Source organism: Canis aureus, chromosome 34, assembly GCF_053574225.1.
Source record: "Canis aureus isolate CA01 chromosome 34, VMU_Caureus_v.1.0, whole genome shotgun sequence".
NCBI classification, from domain to species: domain Eukaryota; kingdom Metazoa; phylum Chordata; class Mammalia; order Carnivora; family Canidae; genus Canis; species Canis aureus.
This window is the reverse complement of record NC_135644.1, coordinates 799286-807882: the sequence shown is the minus strand read 5'-3', so window position 1 is coordinate 807882 and position 8597 is coordinate 799286. Positions and strand designations below refer to the sequence as shown.

Sequence of the window (8597 nt, the reverse complement as noted above, 5' to 3'; positions counted from 1 at the left end):
CCTCGGGGTGCACACAGGCTGCAGCTACCCTTCCTCTCTCCCTGTCTTGGCCTGCTTCTCGCTCTCTCTCTCTCTCACACACACACACACACACAAACAACACTAGACTCCCTTGCCAAGGGGACAACCAGGAGCCACTGTTTCGATTGTGCATTCTTAAAGCTGCCAACTCAAACCACGGGTCTGGCGGTCGGACAGGGAGGACTGCGGCTCCGTCCTGGACGTCGGCTCTAGCTCTCCATGCATTCCGGGCCCAGGCTTCGGAGAGGAGCCTCGCCCAGGGCCCTAACCGGGAGGGCGCCCGCGGACGTCAGCGATGGGCACCCCTGGTGGTGAAGATACAGGTGACAGTTCCTTCTTTCTTTTTTTGTGCCGGCCCTATTCTTTTCTTTCTATTTTTTTTTTTTTTTTTTTTTGGCAATGAGTTTCATATTCTTAATCGGGATGACAAGAACACAGTAAGAGATAAAATGATGGAAGGGAGAAAGTAAATGTAAGGCGTTAATTCCGGAACCCAGATCCCCCAGGAACTCGATGAATACAGTTTGGCTGTTTTGCATAACAAAAAAGAAATATGCTCCCTTTTCAATTCACACAACTGAAATTTTGAATTATGTCTTGGCTTTTATTTTCTTAAAAAAATTTTTTTTTTGTCAAATACTCTAAATGATGGGTTTGCAGTAATGTACAGCTAAACAACCAGCATGTTTTTGTGTATGTCTTAAAAAGACTTATTTATTTGAGAGAGAGAGAGAGAGAGAGAGAGAGAACCCACGTACATGCAAGTAGGGCGGGGGCCGGGACTGCAAAGGGCTCTCCAGGCGGAGTGTGGGGTGCTTGGAGCTCCAGCTCAACCCCCTGAGATCACCCGGACTTGGATGCTTGACTGCCAGTGCCACCCAGGCATCCCGGTTTGGTGCAGTTTTGTAATAATCAAAAATAAAATTGTTATTCTCCAAATAAAAAAAAAATCAGGAAAACAGGTAGTATTTTTTTTTTTTTTTTTTTTTGGTCCTAGTCAAGGTTCTTTCAGTTAAGCTAAGAGAAACTTCCAACTGGCTTGAGCCAGAAAATTAATTAAAAAAATACCGGAAAGGGGCTGAGTCTCTGTGCACAGTGACAAATGCGAAGAATCTTTAAATGGAAATGTGAGCGTCTGGGTGGAATCGGACCTTCGGACCATCGATGCCTTCCCCGGCTCGGGGTCAGGCTCGGGGTCAGGCTCGGGGACTTGAGAACTTGGTTCTGATGTCCTTGAGGTGTTTATACCTCTAAGCCATTTCGTAAGACGGTTCCTATCAAAAGCCAGGTTACGAAAACTACAAAGCAATAGCAAGTTTGGAGAATTTAAACATCGGGAGAGGATAGGAAGGCGTGTCTCGGCTGGCGCGGCCTGCAATGATTTCCCGGGAAGAGGCCCTTACGGGGATCCACGCATCCCCATTCATCCATCCGTGGTGGATGCACTTTATGTTATTATATATAGATTTTTTGGCAACTTGCAAGCCTCATGGAAAGGGCGCACAGAGAAGGCTAAAAGGTGGTGTGTTCCCGGGATTATTTCAGTGGCGAAGGTGAGTGAAGCTGGAGTAGAGGATGTGTACTCAGGAGGAGTCTTACCTCTGAGAACCCGGGGTCGCGTGAAAGTCCACAGGACTTTAGACATTGAATAAGGTGAGAAAGGGTCTGGAAAAACTTGTCTTTAAAGCCATCAGAAGTGAATGAATAAGAAAGTGCATATTCTGAGATGTTCCATTAAGTCATAGGATGGATGGCGCTTGTCATGTGTGGCCTCTGCAGTCCGTTCGCAGGCCCTGCGCTTGTTCAGGTGAAGCTGGAACATACTGAAGGCTGATGGGGTTCTCCCCCAAATAGGGCCGCAGGCGCTCGCGCTCGGCTGCGTGTTCCAGGGAGTCTGGGGCTTGCTCTCACCCTGTTCCTATGACGTGGTAAGACAGGGATTTGTGGGCAGCCCCAGTGGCTCAGGGGTTAAGCACCTGCCTTAAGGGTGTGATCCCGGAGACCCAGGATCGAGTCCCATGTGGGGCTCCCTGCTTGGAGCCTGCTTCTCTCTCTGCCTCTCTGTCTAATGAATCAATAAAATCTTAAAAAAAAAAAAGATTTGTATATTCATAACGACGCGAGATCAGCATGGATCTGGATGGGCGTCAGCCTCTCTGCTCCCAAGTACTGGGCTAGCACTGGTGTTCACGATCCTTATATTTTTTCTAGCGGTTGTAAATTAATTGTTTACTTACAATTATTCACAGATGATTTCAATTAAGGCTATTTACAGAAAAAGTAGCAGCGTCCTTAGACCAAAGGTCTTAATAAAATGATTGCACCGTGTGCTTGACTGCTGTGGTTGAAGGGAAAACCTAGTTAGAGGAGGACCCTGAGCAAGTAGCAGGAGGCCTGATTCCAGCACTTCCTAATCCCGGGATATGGGGTAAGTCAGTTAAGGTTCTAGGACTTCAGTGACCTTGTATTTAAAATAAGCGAGTCTGACAAGAGCTAGGTGATCCCTAAATTTAGTTTCCATTTGGAAAACTGCAAACTCTATCTTTTTTTTTTTCTTTTTTCTTTCTTTTTTTTTTTAATGGAGAAAGCATCGGGGAGAAGGAAATTGATTCGGTTAACAAGGTCTTTGGGGGAAAGTTCCAGGACCACCTTATCCTAAGTGCAGTTAAATACCGTGGGAGGGAAGAACCGTGCTTCCCGGGTGCCCCGGCGCCGCCCTGGGCCCGGTTCGTGTGCGGTGACCCCGTGTCACTGCAGGACCCTGTGGGGGGGGACCCGGGGGTCCGGCCCCGCCGATTGTCAGCCGCAGCCACAGCAGCACCTGTTGGCTCGCCCTACCCGGGGACCCCCCCCATGCTTTCACATTCGAAATGACAATTAGTGGAGTGGGGTCTGGGCAGCCGGCGCTCGCGGTCCAGGCCCTCATCCGTGCAGGACGGCTTGTGGGATGCCCCCCTCGCCCCCCCCCTCGCACCCACGGCCTCACGGGGTCGGGGATGCTGTGCGCTGCTGCACCCAAAGGAGCCCCTACAGGACTGTAGGATGCCCCCCCTTGCACCCACGACCTCACGGGGCCTCCCGGGGTCTCCCGGGTTCGGGGATGCTGTGCGCCGCTGCACCCAAAGGAGCCCCTACAGGACTGTAGGATGCCCCCCCTTGCACCCACGACCTCACGGGGCCTCACGGGGTCGGGGGTGCTGTGCGCTGCTGCACCCAAAGGAGCCCCTACAGGACTGTAGGATGCCCCCCCTTGCACCCACGACCTCACGGGGCCTCACGGGGTCGGGGGTGCTGTGCGCTGCTGCACCCAAAGGAGCCCCTACACGACTGTAGGATGCTCCCCCTTGCACCCACGACCTCACGGGGCCTCACGGGGCCTCCCGGGGTCTCCCGGGTTCGGGGATGCTGTGCGCCGCTGCACCCAAAGGAGCCCCTACAGGACTGTAGGATGCCCCCCCTTGCACCCACGACCTCACGGGGCCTCACGGGGTCGGGGGTGCTGTGCGCTGCTGCACCCAAAGGAGCCCCTACACGACTGTAGGATGCTCCCCCTTGCACCCACGACCTCACGGGGCCTCACGGGGCCTCCCGGGGTCTCCCGGGTTCGGGGATGCTGTGCGCCGCTGCACCCAAAGGAGCCCCTACAGGACTGTAGGATGCCCCCCCCTTGCACCCACGACCTCACGGGGCCTCACGGGGTCGGGGGTGCTGTGCGCCCCTCCACCCGGGGGAGATCGATTCCGAGGCGCCGAGGAGCGCGGCCAAGGCGGGCGGGGAGCAGCGGCGCCCTCCTCCCCCCCTTTGTGGGCCGCTCGGGGGGGCCTGGGAACGTGGGGGGGCGAGCAAGTCTACGTCTACGCAGGTACCCCGGGGGGGGGGGAGCGCCGCGGCGAGGCTGCGCTGAGGAAGGTTGTGAAGGGGGCGCGGGAGCGCGGGGTGCAGGGTGCGGGGGGCGGGAGATGAGGTTGTGGGGTGCGGGGGACGGGGTGCAGGGCTGTGGGGGTGACGGGGTGCGCAGGGAACGGGGTGCGGAGTGATGGGGTGTGCGGGGTGCAGGGGTGCGGGTGCGGGTGGCCGCGAGGCACTTGCCGGGCGAGCGCTGGGGCTTCCCCTGTGGGTTTGCAAACTGGATTTAAATCAAGACAAAACGCCGAAGAGAAAGGGAAGGCGCAGGTGCTCCGCCGAGGCGCGCGGGGCCGGGAGGGGCGCGAGGGGCGGGGGCCTGGGTCCGTCGGTCCGGGCGGGGCGGCCTCGAGGTCCCCGGCGGGCTCTCCGCGCCGCACCCCGTCCCGCCGCCAGCGCAGCCCCGGAGCGGCGGGGAGAGGGGGCGGGGCGGGGAGGGGCGGGGCGGGGCGGGGCGCGGGGCGGGGCGGGGAGGGGGGCGCCGGCCCGCGACGCTGGGGCCCCTCGGCCGAGAGGGGGAGCCCCGCGGCCCCAGCCGAGCCGCCCGCAGGCCCGGCCTCCACCCGGCGCCGCCACGGCCGCCTCGGCGGGTCCCGGGGCGCACGGCCCGGCCCAGCTCCCGCGGCCGCGGCGACTCTTCGCCGGGAAAGTTTCCGAGTGGGCCGCGGGCACGGCGGCGGCGGAGGCGGCGGAGGAGGCGGCGGAGGAGGAGGTCGCGCGGCTCGGCCCGCCCGGAGCCGACCCCACTGCGCGGATCCCGCAGGTCTGCGGGGACCGCGCGCCCCGGCCGTCCTCCCGCGCAAGCCCGGCCTCCGGCAGGTAGGGAGCGGCCCCGGGGACCCGCCGCGGGGAGGGCGCGGGGGCCGGGGGGCGGGGGCCCGGGAGGGAGAGCGCGGGGGGCTCCGGGGGACGGCAGGGGTCCGGGGAGAGGGCGCGGGGCCCTGGGGAGGAGAGCGCAGGGGTCCGGGGGGAGGGCAGCGCCCCCGGGAGTTGGGCAGGGGTCCGGGGGGGAGGGCAGGGGTCCGGGGAGAGGGCGCAGGGGTCCGGGGGAGGGCAGCGCCCCCGGGAGTTGGGCAGGGGTCCGGGGGCGGAGGGCGCAGGGTCCGGGGGAGGGCAGGGTCCCGGAGGAGGGCGCCCAGCGGGGGGAGGCGGCGGGAGGCCCGTGGCCGGCACCGCGGCGAGGACCTGTTGCGGCCGCGCGGGGAGCGGCGCGGGTCGGGGGCGCGGACCCCCGGGGCGGGGCGGGGCGGGGCGGGGCCGGGGCGTCTCCGCGGGGTCCGAGCGAGGAGACCCCGAGCGAAACTCCGCGCAGCCCAGCGTCCCTTTTGTTGCCCCCGGAGGGACTGTGCGCCCCGGGGCGGGCCGGCGGGAGCTGCCTGGGCCGGGCTCGGGGTCCCCTAGGCAGGGGTGGGGGGGCCCACACTCAGGGGGCGGACACCCGGGCTCCAGGTCCGCGGGGGTGTGGACACCCCGGGCTCCCAGGTTCTGTCGGGAGGCGGGGCGGGCACCCTGAGTTCCCAGGTCCCCGTGGGGGGCGGAGGATGCACACCCCAGGCTCTCTGGTCCCGCGGGGGGGGGGGGAGGATGCACACCCCGAGCTCCCAGGTCCCCGTGGGGGGGCGGAGGATGCACACCCCAGGCTCTCTGGTCCCGCGGGGGGTGGGGAGGATGCACACCCCGAGCTCCCAGGTCCCCGTGGGGGGGCGGAGGATGCACACCCCGAGCTCTTAGGTCCCGCGGGAGGCCCCGGGCAGGGCTGCCCTTCGAGGACGCCCTACGGGGTGCGGGCGCGGGGGGAGGCGCAGGTGCCGGGGGCGCCCCGGGGCGGGGCAGGGTGCGCACCCCCTTCCCGGGCGCCGACGGCCGGGCTGAGCAGCGGGCTGCGGGGCTGCGGGGCTGGGGCCACCCCCCTGGGAAGCGCCTATTACGGTCCTTGAAGGACCTGCTCCTAAGAAGAGGGACGTGGCAGGGACAAGGGAACGACAGCTTCCGGGGTGTTCTGGGTCTGGGTCCACCCGCTGGTTCTGGGGGCGCCCTGACCCCCGTGCGCCCTCTCGGGCAGCCGCTAGCCCCGCCGGCGGAGAGGGGGGGCCCGCCCCGGGCGCCAGGCCCGCCTGGAAGGGCCTGCGGAGCTGGCGGGCTGGTGGGGGACGGACCGTCGGGCCCTGGGGCTTAAACAAGGGGCTGCTTTGCCGGGAGAAGTTTTGGGGTGCCTGAGCTCAGGCCTCTTGGCCAAAAAGGAAAAGGAAAAAAAAAAAAAAAAAAGCCAGAGGCAGCAAGCAGGGGGCGTGACCTAGGAGGGGAGACAAGTGCTGGGGGGGGCCCTCCCGTGGAGGCCCGGGGGGCGGGGGCTGTGCGCTGCACTGACGTGCGCCCCTGCAGCTCCTTGCGCCCCGAAACTCCTTGCACCCCGCAGCTCCTTGTGCCCCGCTCCTCCTTGCACCCTGCAGCTCCTTGCGCCCCGCAGCTCCTTGCACCCCGCTCCTCCTTGCACCCTGCAGCTCCTTGCACCCCGAAACTCCTTGCACCCCGCAGCTCCTCGCACCCCGAAACTCCTCCTTGCACCCCGCAGCTCCTTGTGCCCCGCTCCTCCTTACACCCTGCAGCTCCTTGCGCCCCGCAGCTCCTCCTTGCACCCCGAAACTCCTTGCACCCTGCAGCTCCTTGCACCCTGCAGCTCCTTGCACCCCGCAGCTGTTTGCACCCCGCAGCTCCTTGCGCCCCGCAGCTCCTCCTTGCACCCCGAAACTCCTTGCACCCCGCAGCTCCTCGCACCCGGAAACTTCTCCTTGCACCCCGCAGCTCCTGGTGCCCCGCTCCTCCTTGCACCCTGCAGCTCCTTGCGCCCTGCAGCTCCTCCTTGCACCCCTAAGCTCCTTGCGCCCCGCAGCTCCTTGCACCCCGCAGCTCCTTGCGCCCCGCAGCTCCTCCTTGCGCCCCGCAGCTCCTCCTTGCGCCCCACAGCTCCTCCTTGCACCCTGCAGCTCCTTGCGCCCCGCAGCTCCTCCTTGCGCCCCGCAGCTCCTCCTTGCACCCCGAAACTCCTCCCTGCACCCCGCAGCTCCTTGCGCCCCCGCGGGGACCCGGCCCCGCCCCCGCCCCCAGTGCGCCCCGCGGGCAGGAAGCCAGGACCTGCGCTCTGCGCCCTGAGCAGCCGGTTTCCACCTGAACGGAATCCGACGATTAGGTTTTCTCAGGTGGCACCGATTTGGGTGGTGCCGCGAGGCGCAGCCCGTGTGGGAAGCGCCCCCTCCTGAAGGCGAGCAAGTCGGGTGAGCGCGCGTGACCCGCGTGGACCCCGGGCCTGGGCGCTCCTGCCCCAGCTCCGCATCAGGCCTGCTCCGCGGGCGCTCCTCTGCGTGGAGTTTGTGTCCCCGCCCTCCCTCCCTTCTTTCCTGCTTTCCTTCCTTCCTTTTCCGGGACTTTGGTTTTTACCCTCCTGGGTTTGGGGGTTGATTTGCACCAAGCCCTAGTTTGGTTCTGTCTCCACGGGAGCGGCGAGTCTGAGATGCGGCCCACGCGCCTGCCCTGAGACCCCTGTGAATCCCCTCGGCAGGGCCTCCCCTGGGACTTCAGTTTCTAAACTTGCAAAGCAAAGAAACTTTGTTTTTTTACATAATTACGAGTTTACTGTGAGCATTAAAGAGATGAAATTATGTTAATAGTTTTAGAAATATAAAGGTCACAGAGTTTCTTAGTGGATTCAGTGGAAAGGATGGGGGTAAAACGGTAATTGTATCTAGTAGACACGTTACAGCGACTGGGCTGCATTTCCTAGAAAAGTTACTACTTTTGCATTTGGATCCTAGCTTTAGTTTAATCAGATTTTAATCTTTGAGAATATTGGGTGAGATTCTGTGATGGTTACAGCTGAGTCATTCTCTCAGACAGAAAAACACAATCAGCGAATTATTTTTCTCTTGGTTTATATTTATAGTCAGGGCCAGTTATTTTTTTTTTTTTTTTTTTTTTAAGTCCAGCTCAATTTTGCCTTTATGAGAAGTTACCAGATATATTTGCAGGATCTGGCTCCTTTCTCGGAAATAACACTTGAGGACTAAAATTGCATTTATGGTGTGCAAGCAAACTTTTCTTTTCCCAAAGGCCAAACGGTTTCCTTTTAAGAGGTGAGAGGGTAGATTTAGGAGCCTTTCATTAATTAATTCAATTAATATTTGCTGCATATTTTTTATGTCCGAGGAGACCGCAGGCTTGGTTTCAGATCTTAGCTCTGAACTTCTTAGCACTGTGATTTTTGTTATTTTACTTTCTACCAGCATTTTACCAACATATAATTTATTGTCCGTTTACTACCTATAACGTATGTCCTTCCTTGTTCCACACACGATAATTGTGAAATATTTCATTTTTAGTTTGACATGTCAATTAGCAACATAAACTACCTATTTTTATAGCTTAATGTGCTATATCGTATGCATGGATGTTTATTTTTTCAGGTGAAAGGGTCAATGTATTAAATAGGTACTTTTTTTTTGGAATAATCTAAGGACAAGTGAATGCTCGATAAATTAGAGTAATAATTTTAGTGGAAAATATCCAATTTTGCATTTGATTTTATATTAAAAATCTTGAAATTCTTTAATCTCCACTGCTGAATATTAGATAATTTTTATTTAGAGTTCACTTAGCAGAGCATTTTGTTTGTGATTCGT

At 60.0% G+C, this 8597-nt stretch overlaps 1 protein-coding gene across 12 annotated transcripts in view; it reads left to right on the top strand.

Moving 5' to 3' along the window:
• The first annotated feature begins 4499 nt into the window (after positions 1 to 4499).
• GULP1 (GULP PTB domain containing engulfment adaptor 1) overlaps positions 4500 to 8597 on the top strand; it is a 218053-nt gene continuing 213955 nt past the window's right edge. For 2 of the 12 annotated variants that reach the window (XM_077883523.1, XM_077883524.1), the window contains exon 1: positions 4506 to 4743. The gene's annotated coding sequence lies outside the window, so the exon portion shown is untranslated. Of the gene's footprint in view, positions 4744 to 8597 lie in introns of all 12 variants that reach the window. The other 10 variants (XM_077883525.1, XM_077883530.1, XM_077883533.1 and 7 more) reach the window with 8 other exon arrangements.